Source organism: Capsicum annuum, chromosome 8 (genome assembly GCF_002878395.1).
Source record: "Capsicum annuum cultivar UCD-10X-F1 chromosome 8, UCD10Xv1.1, whole genome shotgun sequence".
Classification (NCBI taxonomy): domain Eukaryota; kingdom Viridiplantae; phylum Streptophyta; class Magnoliopsida; order Solanales; family Solanaceae; genus Capsicum; species Capsicum annuum.
This window is the reverse complement of record NC_061118.1, coordinates 12,584,115-12,605,344: the sequence shown is the minus strand read 5'-3', so window position 1 is coordinate 12,605,344 and position 21,230 is coordinate 12,584,115. Positions and strand designations below refer to the sequence as shown.

The following is a 21,230-nucleotide window of genomic DNA, read 5'->3' as shown; positions in this document are numbered from 1 at the left end:
GTTATGGTTATTTGGGTGTGTTCTATATTGTATGGTCTTACTTGTTCCAACCATTCTATTCCTAATATTATATCTGCCTTTTGTGTTTCTTCTTTCACCTCAAATTCGATTTTTATCCTCCTGACTCCTATTATAATTTCCTTTTCGATCGTATTTTTAATAATTATTAAGTTTCTTGGTAAATCTGAACATATATTATTATTAGTTTTGATTTCTTCATTATTTAATATTAAATAATAATAACACAGGACAGTAAGAAAATTATGTAATAAGACATTTAGTAAAAACTGAAGAAATCAAAACTAATAATAATATATGTTCAGATTTACCAAGAAACTTAATAATTATTAAAAATACGACCGAAAAAAGAAATTATAATAGGAGTCAAGGGGGTAAAACTCGAATTTGAGGTGAAAGAAGAAACACAAAAGGCAGTTATAATATTAGGAATAAAATGGTTGGAACAAGTAGGACCATACAATATAGAACACACCCAAATAACCATAACATATAATAAGAAAAAATTATTAATAAAAAGATCTTTAATATGAAAATATTTGTACTTATGAAAATAATAAAATAAGGATATTATAATAGATATTATACACCTATGATAGATACAGGAGCAGAAGCCAATCTATGTAGATATAACTGTTTACCAGAAAGTAAATGGGATAAGTTAAAAACACCAATAGTAGTTAAAGGATTTAATAACGAATGAAGACTAATTACATATAAAGCTAGAAATGTAAAAAATACAAATATGGGATAAACTACTAACAATAGAAGAAATTTATAATTATGAGCTAATATCAAAAGATATGCTTTTAGGAATGTCATTCTTTGATAAACTATACACGCTTATAATAACTAAAACACACTGGTGGTTTACAACACCATGTAAATAAAAGGTTGGAGCAAAAAGAGTTACTAATAAAATAAGAAAGAAAATAGATAGGATAAAAGAAATTAAAAAATTACGCAAAAATTTAAATATATAAAAACCACTGAAGATACGATAGAACTAATAATATTTTCAATAAATAAGGACGAAATGACCATATTTTCAATAAATAAGGTAGAAATAATTAAAAATAAATTAAAACAACTATATAGTGAAGATACATTAAAAGGATGGGAAAAACATAAAACTGCTGTAAAAATTGAACTAGTAAATAAAGATAGTATAATAATTCAAAAACCATTAACATATAATTTTAATGATTTAAAGGAATTTAAAATACACATCGATGAACTATTAGTAAAACAATATATACAGATCAGTAATAGTAAACACACTATCCCAGCATTTATAGTAACTAAACATAGTGAACAGAAAAGAGGGAAAAGCAGGATGGTTGTTGACTATAGAAACCTAAATGCAAAACCTTTAACATATAATTACCCAATACCAAACAAGATATTAAAAATAATACAAATTATAACACCTCAAAATCGGGTCCCGAGATGTCACACGGTGTTTAGGGTCACAAGTGACCCCAAGCTAACCCTTCTACTGGCATAACTCATAAGCAACTGAACAAAAAATATAAATCTATACAAATCTGTGAAAAATAACTTTTTTCTGAATCTGATCGATACAAAGTTGAATTTACAAGATTGCAATTCTGCCTTTACAACCAAAACTGAAACGGAATACATCAACTTCTACTGACTGTCTATGAAGCCTCTACTAGTATTGACTATAGGTAGCCAGGTCATGACTCACGACTATCCCAACTCAATACGACCGAATAAAGAAAATACAACACTATTAGTTCTGCATAACTGACCGAAGCCCTTGAATCAAAAGGACTCATCACCTACTGACTGGATACCACGAACTGACTCGATCTAAAGGTGTATACTATACCTTGTACCTACATTCCAAGAAAATGTAGCTCACATACGAATAAATGGGTCAGTACAATGGAAATGTACCAAGCATATGGGCGTGCAATGCATATATAAAATAATATCTTAATATCATCATAGTTTATAAAATTATGCATGCTGATATAAATAACTCACTTAGCTCGAATTAAATCATCAAAATCATGGATGAATAATACATGTAAAATAAATCACGTGAGTCATTACAATAAGTTCCAAATTCACTTTCTGCTCGGTTTCAACTTGTAAAGTAATCAAGTCTTAAAACAACTCTCTTTAGAACATAACATTTCAATCTTTCGGAAACAAGGAACTTTCTCACAAATCATAGTTTTCAAACCATAAACACTTATCTTAGATAGAGCAGAGACACATACACACCATGGGAGTTTCTTATAACCGACATAAACCATGTGAGCTTATCATGGATTTCAACGTTTTATCCTCCTAAGGAACAAACCCTACGTTGGGAAGGAGCGTCATACTCTTGCCAGGGAGTATAACCTCAACTCAGTGATCACAAACTAGGCCTTAGGCCAACAAATCTCAATCCTATGGTGGCACGTAGTTCTGGAAAAGTAGGGTACGCTCACCCACACCTTCCACTCGATGCTAAATACTACTCCCATACTCAAGCTCAGTCTCATTTAGGAAATCCACCTCAAAATAATCTCAAGGGCCTATAATGAAGGCCAAATCATATTTCTCATAATTGAATCATAATAAATTATGGATTCCTATTTTCAACTCAAAAATCATGATATAAATTTCACTTCAAATCTCGGTAAATAATTTGATAAAGAAAAACTCCAAATCGTAATATCATAAAAATCCAATTTCAACCTTGACATAAATATAACGATTTCATCTTCCAAAATATCATCTCAAATTCCATACTTGTTCAATATCAAAAAAAAAATCTTTGCTTTTGGGAAATACTTATAAAATCATGTCCACGACTCGAGATCAAAATCTCCTTATAATTTTATCACATATATTTAAAACCTAAAATATAAAGATTTAATACATCAAAATCATAGCTAAATTTCATACTCAACAATCATCTCGAAAATCTTCACTTATCTCAATTAAAATATTAGGAATAAATTCATAACATAAATATCATAATTTCAACAACTCAAAATTCATATCACAAATTCAGTAAATTCATTCTCAATACTCATTTCAAATAAATTTAACAACATCAATTCTTAATAGGAAAATATAAATCAAAATATGTATATCTCAACTCAAATCATATCAAGATAAAATATAATGCCTTCAAATACTCAATTCATGGATAATTACATAAACTCAAAATAAGATAGATTGGTATACACTTCAACATAAAAAGTTACGTAATCTTTATAAAAATCAAGTTTTGGACACAAGATCGGAAAGATTATTCTTGTTCAAATCCCACATACCTCAAATTTGTGACTTTGGATGAACTTGCGATTCCGAAACTCTACTCGTAAAATAATAGGTGCTTCTTGAAGATCTCAACTTGGGAATTATGATTCCTAAATTATTATTGAATTCCTGCGGTTGAATCTTTAGAGATCTTGAATTCTTGGTTGAAGCTTATGTGTTTGGTTCTTGAGAATTTTCAGATAAATGACCAAATTTTGGTTCAACGTAAGCTGAATATCGTTTTAAAGCATGATTTGGGGATGGTAAATGACCAAAATGTCCCTAAGGAAACAAATAAAGTTACATTTGTCCCTCAGTCACTGGTTTGATATGCTAAAGTAAATTGATCATAATTTTTTACTCCGATAATAAAATTGGATGAAACTAATTTCATTGGAAAAAAGACTCAAAGAGCTTTCATTTGATATATAGTAGCTCACCCAGTTCGTTAAATATAGGAAGTTATGGTTGTTGGAAGTTGACCCTGAAATGCTGAAAACTGGGCAAAAGTAGCATTTTTGCTACTGGTTTGAAATCCAAACGCGGCCTTATGCGTTCTGAAAAATTCCGAAACTCATCCAATATGTACTATGAGATTTATCGATCGTAACACAACTTGAAAATTGAAAAACGGATGTCGGTAAGGTCATGAATTAATTCCCCGAAGTTTGAAGGTTCAAAATAAACTAAGTGTTGAACACTTAGCTAAAGTTCTAAGTGTTAGGCTCCATGTGACTGGTTTTGAAAGCTCTAACCACGAGGGAACTTTGCGGGGTCTTACAATATCTCCCCCTTGGGAACATTCATCCTTGAATGACGCTAGACAGGCTAAGGATACCGAGAAACTAAGGATGCAAAGTTGAAATAACTTGCTTAACCGGACCTATATCCTTCTCAACTTTGTTACACTTTGATGAATATATTTACTCATGATAAGAATAGCTATATAGCTGAATCTTTGATTAGAGAGGAGATGAATGAGGGAAGGCTATTATCTTCGATTGAGTCTGAGCTGACTGCCTTTACTTATCATAAAAAGCTGACTCATGCTGAGAGTTCAGAATTCGCTTAATGTGCACAAGGTGCGATTATACTTATAGACAATGAAGTAATAGTTTATGCAGGCTTAAATCATGAGAAAAATTGAGGCTAATATTACGCACTGAGTATCACATTGCCTGAGATGGAATATTTGGAAAATAAAGATCGTTCAGTGAATACTTATGAACTGAATCATGACTAGATGTCCGAATTCTGAAACTGATACCTGATACATATACTGAGCTGAATTCACAATTTTCATGGGTGTCAACAACTATTTTCTAGAATGACCGTACTTATGAAACTTTAGGTAGTAAGACTAGACTAGTTCGGAAAATGAAAACCTAAAGGAATCTATTTGTTTGATTGTTAAATTGGATTACTGGATGCTGAAACTGAATCATACACTGGGATATAATTTCTGAACTTTAGGCCTCACAACACCTTACTTTAAAACTACACACTTCTAAAATAATCTCTCAACTATTCCCTTCCCTTAAACACCATAATCATTGGTTCATCTTCTAATTCTCACATGGTCGTTGATATTTCCATCTACTCATGTCTAGTCGGAACAAAATCTTATCACCATGTTCAATCCTAATCTCGAAGTCACAAGATACACCACATAACACTATATTACTAGTTTGAATCATGAATTCAACACACCCTGCATTTCACAACTTCTCATCTCTTGAAAAATTCTCATTACCACTCCAACAACCACACTCAACCTCGTACTAGACATTTACTAATGTGCAATGCACCCTTCTATATATATACAAATATAACATTCAAGCCTACCTTTATACCCACATACGCACCTCTAAACAGACACTTATAAAGTATTTTTCTCATATTCCCTAACACCTTACTTATAACAACTTCTATGCATTACTCAATTCTTAAGATGATACACATAAAATATTCTCGACTAACCCAGCCATACTCAAAATGTCACCTCAAAATTCTTTCAAACTTATGGACTTACATAACGCATAAAACTTCAACTAACCATGACATGTCTCGAAGACTTGGCCTCGATCTTACTTCATATTTACCAACTTAGCTAAAATAAGCACACGACCATCTTTCATCAACAAGAAATATTTACTCTTTCCCATCTAGAAAACTGCTCATCATCATCATCTCGATTAAATGAAAAAGTCACTGAAAGATTAGAATATGGAGACCTAAAAAATTAAAGGGATACTGTAAATAACTTGACTCTCTTTACCGAGGCCTTAGGAATAGGGTATCAAAGTATGTAAAAAAAAAATACAAGCTTCTTGAAATATCAAAACTCAATCTTAGCGCTTAAAGCCCATGCTTCAAACTTGTGCCAAAACATCTCAAAATTTATCCTTGATAACATAAACATTCATAGTTCATCTTAAAATCTGAAAATCTCAGAAATGTGCATGAAAATATGAACAAACTCATGAAATTTATATTCAAAGTCTCTCAAAATTCATAATCTTGTAAATAGTGATAATAGGTATGAATCCCAATTTACACTTCATGTGTAAACATTTAAATTCATAGCAAAACAACATGCTCAACATTCTTCTTGAAAATACTTCAATACCATCAAAATAATAAGATCAATAATCTCAATATCATGCTTAAACTTAATTGAGAAAAATCTAGAAAATCACTTTATATGGATAGATATATGAAAATAGTCATGTAATTCAAGGCTTAAATCACTTATAACTTTATAAACTCAACACATGATAATTTTGGCATAAACCCAACTTGTAAGTCATGTAATCCTTTGTAAAATTCAAATTTTTGGGGCATAAAGGATAATACATAGAGCAAATCATGAATTGGTGATTTACATGAAATTCTATTGAAATTGGATATAGCAAAATTCATAACTTGGGGATTTATCTTGAAACTAGTTTAACATGATATGTAATCCTTTGTTCAAAGATAATTCTTGAAGGCATTTTATCAACCACGTGGGAAGCATGAATACTTGAATTAAATGATATAAAATGAATTGATTTCTTGAATACATGCACTGACAAGAGAACGGGTTAGGAATCCTCTCCCCTTACATCATTCCTACACATACTGGCACTACTACAAGAATTTGAGATCCCGACTTGGTTTCTTGTTCTATCATCTCCCCCTTAGATTTAAGCAATCATCATTAAGTCCATGAACCACTTAATAAACTCTAAAATGAACTTCAATCACTTTAGGGTATTGGATATAATAATACACATGACCACTGAACTCCCATAGAATATACTAAACTTTCTTTCGTTTCTACAATTATCATCTCACAAAATCCCAAAACAACAAACTTAAATTCTTGTATACACTATTCAATCCTACTAGTTCACCTTTTGTACAGCTAACATTCACAACACATCAATCATTATACTCACCTTGATCACCATCTACTATTCAAACTTAGTATCTTGTTCTAGCTATGATTAACCACAATCTTCACAATTATTCTTACATGCCAATCATTCGAAAAACACTAGTCTTCTAAGACCTCATAACAATAATAATCAATTGTAATCCTATGGTCTATCATATTTACAATCCATCAACACATCCTCCTTCTACACATTATTACTATTCACTCATCTATACACCTAACTTCTTTCATATCTCTATAAGTTTCAACTAACTCCCTTTTTTGCAATCTCAGGGATGCCTAAATTAACAACACTCATCCACCAAGTACCTTCATCAATAACCTATACTTTTCTTGCACAAAAAACCTGTCAACAACTCTCTTCATACTTTAAGCATTCAATAATTCACCCTAAATAATAACTCCTTCTCTACTTTATACTAAACTAACACACCAGGACATATCACTGCATTACTGACTCATTCTCATGCCAAAAGATTCAGCTATACTTATATTCAATAAATCGCCCTTACCATTTTTTTTGTCACTACACCTCTAAACCCATTCTTTCAACCAACACAAGCATAACAAGATGAACAATAAGTTGCTAGTGAATCAAAATAGGCCTCACACGGCTTTACTAAACTTTGATTTTGAGTTTTGAAAAAAAAATATGATGAATCACGAAGAAACTATTCTAGTGAATCGAAATAGGCCTCAAACGGCTTTACTAGACTTTGGTTTTTAGCAAAACAATAATAACAAGGTTACAAGATATAGAAACTTAACACAAAATATTCAATGATCTAAGAATACATGTCTTATTCTTTCTTAACTGAGAAACTCATAAAAATAAGGGTATAACTTTAAATTTGAGGGACTTATAACACACTAGAAGGCTCTTCTCAAGCCGCTTTATGAAACTTTTGAAACTTCTCGCTAGTGAATCTAAAAGCATTATCAAGAGAGGAACTGGAACTTGTTGATCATGCTATCTCAAGAATAATACATAGATAAGGAAGTATAGATTATCATTATGAATTATAAGGAGGAATATGAAAGAACATCTGACTTGGTCTTAGTGCATGAATTTTATGAATCACAAATAAACCACTTCAATCTTTGAAACTCAAAGTGCTGAGGGGGTACTTTCTAGCTCTCTTATAATTCCAGGACTATCTGTGGAGAATATCCAAGAAAGCATTATCAATAAAGATTCGAGCTTGACTGTTTTTGATATCTTGAAAATAAGGCGGAGATGGCCTGAATAGAGTAAGATGAGAATTTGTATAAGTTTCTTAGAGAATTTTTTTTGTAGTACGATCTGAGACTTAAAACAATGGAAACATTTCCTAAATGCCTCGTAGCCTCTAAAGAAAAGTACAGACATCTCCATACCGTTCCGCAAGACTCTACTTGACACGGCTTCACAGACACCCTAGGACACTTGAACTCTACGCTCTGATACCAAGTTTGTAACGCCCTGAAATCGGGTCCTGAGATACCATACGGTGCTTAGGGTCACAAGTGACCCCAAGCTAACCCTTCTAGTGGCATAACTCATAAGTAACTAAATAAAAAGTATAAATCAACACAAATCTGCGGAAAATAACTTTTTTCTGAATCTGATTGATATAAAACTGAATTTACATGATTACAATTCTGCCTTTACAACCAAAACTAAAATGGAATACATCAACTTCTACTGACTGTCTATGAAGCCTCTACTAGTATTGACTATAGGTAGCCAGGTCATGACTCCCGACTATCCCAACTCAATACGACCGAATAAAGAAAATACAACACTATTAGTTCTGCATAACTGACCCAAGCCCTTGAATCAAAAGGACTCATCACTTGCTGACTAGATACCACAAACTGATTGGATCTGAAGGTGCATACTATACCTTTTACCTACATTCCGAGAAAATGTAGCCCACATACGAATTTGTGGGTCAGTACCATGGAAATGTACCAAGCATATGGGGGTGCAATGCATATATAAAATAATATTTTAATATCATCACAGTTTATAAAATTATGCATGCTGATGTAAATAACTCACTTAGCTCGAATTGAATCATCAAAATCATGGATGAATAATATATGTAAAATAAATCACGTGAGTCATTACAATAAGTTCCAAATTCACTTTCTGCTCGGTTTCAACTTGTAAAGTAATCAAGTCTTAAAACAACTCTCTTTAGAACATAACATTTCAATCTTTCGGAAACAAGGAACTTTCTCACAAATCATAGTTTTCAAACCATACACACTTATCTTAGATAGAGCAGAGACACACACATACACCATGGGAGTTTCTTATAACTGACATAAACCATGTGAGCTTATCATGGAGTCCAACGTTTTGTCCTCCTAAGGAAGAAACCCCACGTTGGGAAGGAGCGTTATACTCTTGCTAGGCAGTATAACCTCAACTCAGTGATCACAAACTTGGCCTTAAGCCTACAAATCTCAATTCTATGGTGGCACGTAGTTCTAGGGAAGTAGGGTATGCTTACCCACACCTCCCGCTCGGTGCTAAATACTACTCTCGTACTCAAGCTCAGTCTCATTTAGGAAATCCACCTCAAAATAATCTCAAGGGCCTATAATGAAGGCAAAATCATATTTCTCATAATTGAATCATAATAAATTATGGATTTCTATTTTCGACTCAAAAATCATGATATAAATTTCAATTCAAATCTCGTAAATAATTTGATAAAGGAAAACTCCAAATCGAAATATCATAAAAATCCAATTTCAACCTTGACATAAATATAACGATTCCATCTTCCAAAATATCATCTCAAATTCCATACTTGTTCAATATCAAAACAACAATCTTTGCTTTTGGGAAATACTTATAAAATCATGTCCACGACTCGAGATCAAAATCTCCTTATAATTTCATCACATATATTTAAAATCCAAAATATAAAGATTTAATACATCAAAATCATATCTAAATTTCATACTCAACGATCATCTCAAAAGTCTTCACTTATCTCAATTAAAATATTGGGAATAAATTCATGACATAAATATCATAATTTCAACAACTCAATATTCATATCACAAATTCCGTAAATTCATTCTCAATACTCATTTCAAATAAATTTAACAACCTCAATTCTTAATAGGAAAATATAAATCAAAATATTTATATCTCAACTCAAATCATATCAAGATAAAATATAATGCCTTCAAATACTCAATTCATGGATAATTACATAAACTCAAAATAAGATAAATTGGTATAAACTTCAACATAAAAATTTAAGTAATCTTTATGAAAATCAAGTCTTGGGCACAAGACCGGAAGGATTATTCTTATTCAAACCCCACATACCTCAAATTTGTGACTTTAGATGAACTTGCGATTCTGGAACTCTACTCGTAAAATAATAGGTGCTTCTTGAAGATCTCAACTTGGGAATTATGATTCCTAAATTATTTTTGAATTCCTGCGGCTGAATTTTTTGAGATCTTGAATTCTTGGTTGAAGCTCATGTGTTTGGTTCTTGAGAATTTTCAGATAAATGACCAAATTTTGGTTCAATGTAAGATGAATCCCATTTTAAAGCACAATTGGGGGATGGTAAATGACCAAAATTCCCCTAAGGAAACAAATAAAGTCACATTTGTCCCTCAGTCACTTGTTTGATATGCTGAAGTAAATTGATCATAACTTTTTACTTCGATGATAAAATTGGAAGAAACCAATTTCATTGTAAAGAAGACTCAAAGAGCTTTCATTTGAAATATAGTAGCTCACCCAGTTCGTTAAATATAGGAAGTTATGATCGTTGGAAGTTGACCCTGAAATGCTGAAAACTGGGCAAAAGTAGCGTTTTTTGCTACTAGTTTGAAATCCAAATGCGGCCTTATGCGTTCTAAAAATTTTCAAAACTCATTCGATATGTACTATGAGCTTTTTCGATTATAACACAACTTGAAAATTGAAAAACGAATGTCGGGAAGGTCATGAATTAATTCCCCAAAGTTTGAAGGTTCAAAATAAACTAAGTGTTGACCACTTAGCTAAAGTTCTAAGTGTTAGGCTCCATGTGACTCGTTTTGAAAGCTCTAACCACGAGGGAACTTTTCGGAGTCTTACACAAATACAAGGATATAACTATTTTAGCAAGTTTGATTGTAAGTCCGGATTTTATCACTTAAAACTAGAAGAAGAATCTAAAAAGCTAACTGCATTTACAGTACCACAAGACTTTTATGAATGGAATGTACTACCATTTGGATATTAAAATGCACCAGGAAGGTATCAACATTTTATGGATAACTATTTTAAACAATTACCTTATTGTATAGTATACATAGACGATATATTATTATATTCAAAAACTAAAGAGGAACATCTAAAATTATTAGAACAATTTATAAGTATAATAGAAAATTCAGGAATAAGCCTAAGTGAAAAAGGGCAGAGATAATGAAAAATCAGATAGAATTCTTAGGAATACAAATAGATAAAATTGGAGTAACATCATATAGCACAAAAGATAATAAATTCAAAAGAAGAGTTAGATACAAAAAAGAAATTACAATCATTCTTAGGATTAGTAAACCCAGTAAGAGAATATATACCAAAACTAGCAGAAAATTTAAAACCACTAGAGAAAAAATTTAAAAAGGATGTAGAATATAATTACAATGAAGAAGACAAAAAACAAGTACAAAAAATAAAAATACTTTGTAAAAAACTATCTAAATTACAATTTTCAAATGAAAACAAGAATTTTATATATATAGTAGAAGCATATGCAAGTGAGTACAGCTACGGAGGAGTAATCAAATACAAATATGAGAATGAAAAAATCAAACATCATTGTAGGTATTATTCAGGAAGTACAAATATGAGAATGAAAAAATCAAACATCATTGTAGGTATTATTCAGGAACATTTAATGAAACAGAAACAAAATGGAAAATAAATAGGAAAGAATTATGTTCATTATATAAATGTTTATTAGCATTTGAACCATATATCGTTTATAACAAATTTATTGTGCGAAAAGATAATACACAGATGCGATGGTGGCTAACTAGGAAAATACAAAATTCAGTTACAACAAAAGAAATATGGAGATTGGTATTAAATATATTAAATTTTACATTTATAGTTGAAATAATTAGTACTAACAAGAATGTTATTGCAGACTACTTATCAAGACAAAGGTATACCGACTGATATAACTAAAAAAGATACACTAGAAGAAATACTCAAAACCCTAACCACACTTTCACTAAAAGTGGACAGTATAGGCAATGAGGTAGAAAATCTAAAGACTAATGGAGATAAACTAAAGTCTAAAGCTATAAGTCAGCAGCATGACTATAAAAATGCAGAGCTATGTCGATCGAAAGACATAAAAAATCCAAAGCTAAAAGGAGACGTTGGGATACTCCATAAAAACCATAACCTTTATTAATCTACAGCTGTAGGTACAAGCAAAGTAGTTAATAAACAAGGATTGAACCTGAACAAGACATTTGATAAACCATTTATATCAAAAATACAAAAAAATCTTTATTTGTACCCCCACAAACTACTACATATTTAGAAAGTTTAAACCAAGATAAAAAAGCTTATAACCAAATAACCAGATCATATATAAAAAATATCCACAAAATACAAACTTACCTAAACCTCAAACCCAAAGCCACAGATCATATAACCTAAAAGTTACAAGGATACAACAAGCTAATTGCACTCCCAAAGACCAGTACAAACCTAGTTAAAACTTGTTTCAGTTATGGATTACTTAATACCGTATATACCCAAGATGGAAGTGAATTATCAGTTATACTAGAAATATACAAAGCATTTATAACCTACAAAAAGATAACCAAAGGAATTTTTTTTCATAAAGTTTTATACTGCGTTAGCAGAAATATTATATGATGAAATCAAACCAGTTATACAAATTATAAAAATTGAATTGAGCAGAGATATGATCATACCAGAAGACATTGGATAGAAACTAGAAATACCTCAAGTAAAGATACCAGATTTCTACGCAAACAAGCGAATTATTGGAATATCTACGATTATTCAAGAACTAGCAAATAATTATCTCAATGGAAACCCGATAAGGAGCTATTATTCAAGAGACCTGTTAATGATTTATTCAAATTCAAGAGAACTAAGACAGTCAGATATGGAAAAAGTTCAGAGGTGGATAATGACATTACTTAACCCAAAAAGATAACCAACTACAAGAGCAATTAAGAAAGGATTCATTTCAAAAGAATTATTGACCAGATACTGTAAGCTAATAGGAAAAAAATACCCAGATAACCTATGTTCAAGATGCAATAGAGAAGATAATGTTATCCCAGAAGTCCAACTAGAATAAAAGAATCAATCAAGGTAAATACAAAAGGACCAATGACAAAGAAGATAGAGACAACTACAATAAACGGAGGAAAATCAACCAAGAAGATAGGGATGAAAAAAGCCAGCTGAAAGATAAAACAACAAAAGATAGAAAGAGACATAAAAAAGGACGGTCCAATGAGAAAATAAAGAAGATTCCCCAACAAGATAAAAAGTTTCGAAAGAGACATGTACATTAATTATTGCTTAGTTTTTCAGCACATTTTGTAAAGTTATTTTTACTTTTTATAAAAAGAGGACAAATGTAAAGTAAGAATAGTTTATGCTCTTTTAGATTATAAATAGGCAGGCCATTCGGCAATCTAAGGCAAGTCTTTCTATGGAGAGCAAGCCTTCCTTGTAAACAATTAATAATTCTCTCAAATATCCAATAAGATATTAAGTTTTATACTCAGATATGGATGATCAAAGCTCATAATTATCAAATCTACAAGAACAGGTATTTTCATTTATGATTATGAATAACTAAGTCCATTAATTCCTAACAATCATGATATGATAAAATAAGTTCATATTAGTTACTATATAGTGGAATTATTCAAAGAATAATATGTTGCAAAGTTTATTAGCAAAGAGGACAAGGAGAAAGTTCCCAGAACTATGCCATCCTAAAGGTGAAACCGGTAAGGCAGAGAAGCCGTGATTGGGTAGTAACCAGAGTTGAGGCGCTGTTTAGGAAAAAAGTATCTGAACGTACCATGCTAATAGTAACAGAGGGACATAGTTATTTAAGAATAATCTAGTATATATTAATCTAAGATGATCATTATTTATTATGTATATGATTGGAAGAAATACTTTGGAACTAAGCATCATATGAAAATGACAACCTACTTATCGAAGGAGATGATAAATAAATTTAAGATACTTGTTTTGTATGTACTTAAGGATATAGAAATAATAGATACAAAGAAACTTATATGGGAAAAGATATTTGATTTTGAGGATGAAGAGTTATTAAATCTAGAATGGATAGAATACGAGTTAGAAGACATAGATTTATATGATGATAGACATTATTATTCAGATTAGTATTACTTAGATTAAAATGATAAACTACGAATACTTAGAATATTGGAGAAAAGATATAGAAGAAACAAGATTAATAGAAATACTAATCAAAAAGAATTTAATTGAATACACAAAAACAAAAAATATGGAACATATAAAATTCCTTAAGAGTAATGTAGAAGAATTAATAAGATTAAAACAAATAACAAAGAAATGTTATGATAAAGCATTTAACCAATATGAAATTATACGTTAGGTATCTAACCCCCTTCTAACCCCCCAATTTGGTGAGCATAACACATTTGTTTCTCTTTTTGAATGAAAAACTTTGCCTAACTTGAACTTAGACACCCAGTAGCTTTCCCATTAACGTTTTCAATGTAATAAAATGATGTAGAATGGCAAGATAGAATTTCCATCAACTAACTTTCTGAAACGAAGAGTTCAAATCAACGAAATACCAAAACCCAGCAATAATGTTATCGCAAATCAGAAATCTGATATGTATATTCTATAGTGCACCTAATTCACCTGTACGGATGCACCATTGCAATTCACCAAGCAAAAATGAGGGGCCCTAAATACAATTCCTCTAGGAAGCAGTTTAAGTTTTATTACAAAAATATCAGATTCTTTTTAATTTGTTATTGGTTTTCATCACTTGTTCTGAAATAGAGTAATATGGTACTAATTGTTCACTTGAATAGAAAAAGAAAGTTATGATATGTTAATCAATTAGGGGTCGTTTGTTTAGACGGTACTAAAAATTATATGCATTATATTTTTTCTAAGAATAGATAATTTGTTTACAAAAATACCTTTCACCTTATTTAACTTAATATTTTATGTTAAAATACTTATTTTGTCATAAATTTTATAAAATATTGCTAATCTCATTTTTAAAAAAAATATTCATCATCAAAAAATGTGAAAAAAATTACTCTCATTTTAAATTATTTAGTATCATTAATATTTGAAAAATTGAATTTTATTTTTTTAAAATATTAAATTTTCAAACATGCTTAACTATATATAAAAAATAATATTTTATTTAATAATCAAGCATGTACTACGTTAGAAAGAAATGTCAAGATACTTTAATTACTTGTCCATGATAAATTTATTAGGAAAAATGAAAATTTGAAGTAAGATTAATAACTAAAAAATAGAAAGACAATAAATCCTTACATCAATTTTGAATTTGATTTTATAAATAGTTTTTATGGTGTCACTAACATTTTTGTATGACTCATAACTTTTGTAGCATTTAATAAGCCCATATAATTGTTTAAATTTACCAAAACATATATAAAAAATTGTAGAATAATTAAAATTTAAAGTAGGAATAAAATTAACAAAAAAAATGATGTGACGACTATCAAAATCAAACGTTATATATATAATAATAATAATATTTAATAAATAATAAAATAGGTATAAATGATAAATTAATTGTTGATGTTTTAAATTAATAGGACATCTTATATAAGACTCATTTAAATTTTTTTCACAAGTATTTTTGCTCCATGATTTTATTATATTACCCCTAATTAATTATTGTAAGTTATTTACATATAAGAAATTAAGACATTTATGACATGTCTGCTTAAGCTGCTTCAACCGTAATTTTACTATATCACCCCTAATTATTTATTTATTATAAGTCATTTAGGTATTAAAAATTTAATAATATTTAATAAAAAATAAAATTGACATCAACGGATAAATTAGTTCTTGATGTTTTAAATTAACATGAAATCTTATATGAGACTCATTTAAATTTTTTCCACAAATATTTTTGAAAAGTAATTTGGCTATATCACTTCTAATTAGGTATTATAAACCATTTAGGACATATCCACTTCGCTACTTCAATCATAAAATTTGGATGACTATCGAAATTATTTTAGTGCCACTTAAATTAGAAGAGAATAAAAAATATTATAAATCATAATAATTAAAAACTTAAATTATTTTAAGAATATAATTAACAATCAATGCCACAAAAAATTGACAAGGAGAGTAATATATATTATTTAAAAATTACATAAAAAATATTATAAATTACAATAGCTAACAATTTAAAATATCTAAAAACATATTAAAAATATGATTGATTATCTAAATTATATTTGTGTCACACAAATTCAGGAATAGTTTTGGCATTTTATAGTTTGCATGTTTGAGAAAATGGTCTATTATCCCCCAACCTTTAGTCGAAATCCCAACTACACACTCAACATTTACAAAAGTCCCATTACCCCTCTAAACATTTTTTTACTGTATTTAGTACCCCTCCAATTGTTGAGCTGTCATGAGAGGTGAGAACATCTCCAATAGGCACGTCAGCCGAGGCTTCAATCATTCTAAATCGGTATTTTTAAATGTCACATGTATAATACATTTCATTATTTTTAATTATTAAATAATATTTTCTTCTCCAACTAATAAAAGACTTTTTTTTTGTCTTGTTCTCTTTCTCAAAACAGAAAAATCCAAGAACTCGTTAATGGTATTTCTCATCTTCCTCATCTCCAATTTCATTAGCTTTCTCATCTTTGTTGAATTCATTAATGTTGATTCCTCATCCTCCTTATCTCAAATTTCATTATCTTTCTCATCCAAGAACTTGACAATGAACTCAAAATGTAAGGCTAAAGCCATCAATGAAGTGAAATGGAGAAAATTATACATGATTCATTACTCCAAATTATACAAGACGCAACAGAGTTCAGAAAAGCAAAATTAGAAGAAGCAAGAATCGAACTCTCCACGTACCAAGTGCATAAACAATCATTTTAATCTATGGATTATCTATGTGTCTTCTTTTATCAGAGAACTCTTTCTTTTATCATTAACAAATAAAGCATTTTCTCCTTTCATTGTTCTAAAAAAGCTCTAAAAATAAATTCATCAATGACGTCCTTTTCTTCATCTTCTTTGTTGCCATTTTCCTTCAATAATCGAATCTACACCATCATCTTCTCAAATTTTTTTTTGTGAATTTTCAATAGCATCGTTCGTCCATCATCTTTTTCGCCTCTTTTCAAAATTACCGCTACAAGTTCTTCAAAATTATTGCCTCCACCATCGACAATGAAGAGAAATTATTTCAATTATTTATCACCTCGACTTTCCGAATTTTCTAAAATTTCTATCATTGTTTCAATATGTGCATCAATACAAGACACCCAAAAAAATTTGTTTTTCAACTTTCAACAAATGAAAATTAACCAAAAGATCTAAACTTTGCAGTAGACGTCGTCTTCTTCACTTATGTTTTTTTCATAGGATCCAAGTAACAAAGCTCAAGGATCAGTTGTTAGTTTCAGTAGAAGTAGCAAAGAAAGCAACTCAAGAATAACTTGAGAAAATCCGAAGTTGTTCCGGCAAAAATGAATCTGTTTCCTAATATTTTCTCCTCGATGGAGCTCCAAAAGTTTGCAAATCCACAACCAAAATTTAAATTACAACACCAATCTCCAAAAAAAAAAAAGAGAGAAGATCCAAACGTGGTGTTAAGAGAGAGGAGAGAGAAAGATGAAATTTTTTTCTTGAAAATGAAAGGTTGAAAGAGAATGGAGATGAGATAATTTTTATAAAGAAAAATGAGAATATTGGCGTGGGCCCAGGCGTGTGAAATGAACGGTTGCCTTATTAATTGGTTTATGTTGACAGGTCAGTAATTGGGGGGGGGGGGGGGAATAAATTTGGTAAAAAAAAGTTTGGGGGGTAATAGGTTTCCTTTAAAGGTTAAGTGTGTAGTTAGGATTTCGACTAAAGGCTGGGCGGTAATAGACCATTTTCTCAATTAGTAATTTGTTGATCCAAGTGATATTTTTGAATTTAACATGTTTTGAAAATCCAGTACTTTATTTATTTTACTTTATTTATTTTATTTTGAAAGAATATTATATATTTAAAAATTATGCAAAAATAATAATTATAAGTCATAAATATTAGCATCTTATAATATTTTAAAACATATAGTAAAAAATATGATTGACTTTCGAAATTCTAATAGTGTCACATAAGTTGTGATAAAACAAATAATATAAATTTTTTGAATTTACATTAAAAGATGTTATAAATCACAACGATTAACAACTTAAAATATTTAAAATATATATTAGTAAACATTTGATTGACTCTCTAAATTAAAAATTGGGAAAAAGCGAATAACATAAATTGTTTGATAATTATGTAAAAGGTACTATAATTACAATGATTAACAACTTAAACTATTTAAAAATTTATATTAATAAAAATTTGATTGACACTCCAAATGTTATTTGTGCTATATATATATATATATATATATATATATATATATATATATAATAAAAGTGATAATTAAAAGGTTTGACGGGTAATTTTATAAACAAAAAAGGCTCAAAAATACCTCTAAACTATCTGAAATAGCTCAAAAATGTCCCTCGTTAGATTTTTGGCTAAAAAATACCCCTCCGTTAAATATTTGACTCAAAAATACCCCTCCCTCTAACGAAATTCGGAAAGGGATCAAAATTATCCCTGAACTATCTGAAATGGATTAAAAATACCCCTCTATTAAATATTTGCCTAAAAAATACCCCTCCCCTTAACGAAATTAAATTATTTCGATTGAATTAAACCTTAAATTTAACTTTTTAACCCTAAAACTTTAATTTTTTTTACATAAAAGTATTTTTTTAATTTTAAAAATAAGATAATGAAAAATGTATTTGAATTATAATATAAATTGGTTGAATTTGATTTGAAAAATAAACATACATTTATTCTAAAGAGGTATTTTCACTTTACATATTTTTGATCTTTAAAGAAATTAACGAAATCTAAATTAATGAAATTAACAAAATATAACTTTTCACTTAAAGAAATTAATGAAATAAAAATTAAATGATGAACTTTATATAAATTAATGAAATAATAAAAATAATTTAATTTCATTAAATACCCCTCTGTTAAATATTTGGCACGAAAATACCCCTCCCCTTAATGAAATTAAATTATTTCGATTGAGTTAAACCCTAACTTTAACTTTTTAATCCTAATACTTTAATTTTTTTTTACATAAAAGTATTTTTTTAATTTTAAAAATAAGATAATGAAAAAATGTATTTGAATAATATAAATTGGTCGAATTTGATTTGAAAAATAAACATACATTTATTCTAAAGAGGTATTTTCACTTTACATATTTTTGATCTTTAAAGAAATTAACGAATATAAATTAATGAAATTAATAAAATATAACTTTTCACTTAAAGAAATTAATGAAATAAAAATTAAATGATGAACTTTATATAAATTAACGAAATAATCGAAATAATTTAATTTCGTTAAATACCCCTCTGTTAAATATTTGGCTCAAAAATACCCCTCCCCTTAACGAAATTAAATTATTTCGATTGAATTAAACCCTAACTTTAACTTTTTAATCCTAATACTTTAATTTTTTACATAAAAATATTTTTTTAGTTTTAAAATAAGATATTGAAAAAAAGTATTTGAATTATAATATAAATTGGTTGAATTTGATTTGGAAAATAAACGTACATTTATTCTAAACAGGTATTTTTACTTTACATCTTTTTAATCTTTAAAGAAATTAATGAAATATAAATTTTCACTTAAAGAAATTACCGAAATATAAATTAAATGATGAACTTTATATAAATTAACAAAATAATTGAAATAATTTAATTTCGTTAAATACTCCTCTGTTAAATATTTGGCTCAAAAATACCCCTCTCCTTAACGAAATTAAATTATTTCGATTGAATTAAACCCTAACTTTAACTTTTTAACCCTAATACTTTTATTTTTTTTTAACATAAAAGTATTTTTTTTAATTTTAAAAATAAGATAATGAAAAAAGGTATTTTAATTATAATATTAATTGGTTTAATTTGATTTCGAAAATAAAAATAAATTTATTCTAAAAAGGTATTTTCACTTTATATCTTTTTAATCTTTAAAGAAATTAATAAAATATAAATTAACGAAATATAAATTTTCACTTAAAGAAATTAACGAAATATAAATTAAATGATGAACTTTATTTAAATTAATGAAATAATCAAAATAATTTAATTTCGTTAAGGGAGGGGTATTTTTGACCCATTTCAGATAGTTCAGGGGTATTTTTGATTCTTTTCCGAATTTCGTTAGAGGGAGGGGTATTTTTGAGCCAAATATTTGGCGGAGGGGTATTTTTGAGCAAAAAATCTAATGAAGGGCATTTTTGAGCTATTTCGAATAGTTTAGGGGTATTTTGGAGCCTTTTCCGTTTTATAAATTTATGACTTTATACCACGGTAAATTATGGTGGAATTATTTATACCATCCCTTGGGTGGAATAACTTATCCCGTTACTATTTATTAATCCCAAGATAAGTTATCCCGAATTTCACAACCAAACATAGCTCCAAAAATATTATCCCAGCAATATTATTTTATCTTGGGATTATTTTATTTAGGCCCTCTTTGGCCATGAAAATTATAATTTTCTGGTGTTGGAGTTAGAATTGAAATTGAAGTTGGAGTTGTGTTTGACCATGAATATAAATTAAAGTTGTTTTTGACATTTTATGAGAGAAGTATGAATGAAAAAAGTGAAAACAAGTATTTCCAAATACAATTCCAGAATTGTATTTGAAATTTCCATGGTCAAACACATCTTATTTTCACATTTTTTTCACTAAAGTTAAATAATTTTTCAAAAAAAATGTAAATAATTTCATGACCAAACGGCTACTTAGTAGCTTACATCAAACGACCCCTTAGGGTTCTAATAGTCCGACTAGTATATGATATTAATTAGAAATTCAGATTTCCTAAAAATAAAAAGAACTATTCCTAGGGCAAAAACTGGAAGTTGTTTGCTATAAGATGAATTTCATATTAAAAGTCCATTTTTTTAAGCATGATAATAATTTTATAAATATAGCAGTGTTTTCATGAAGAAAGAGTAGAAAAGGAAATATTACCTCTAATCAGATATCATTAGTAGTGAGAAGATTCAAGGCAATGGGAAAGATGGTACACAAAGAAAGGAGCAGTACA

General features: G+C 29.1%; 1 pseudogene; it reads right to left on the bottom strand.

The window, feature by feature from the left end:
- Positions 1-14,861, bottom strand: part of LOC107879112 — a 58,434-nt pseudogene extending 43,573 nt beyond the window's left edge.
- Between the last annotated feature and the right edge of the window lie 6,369 nt (positions 14,862-21,230).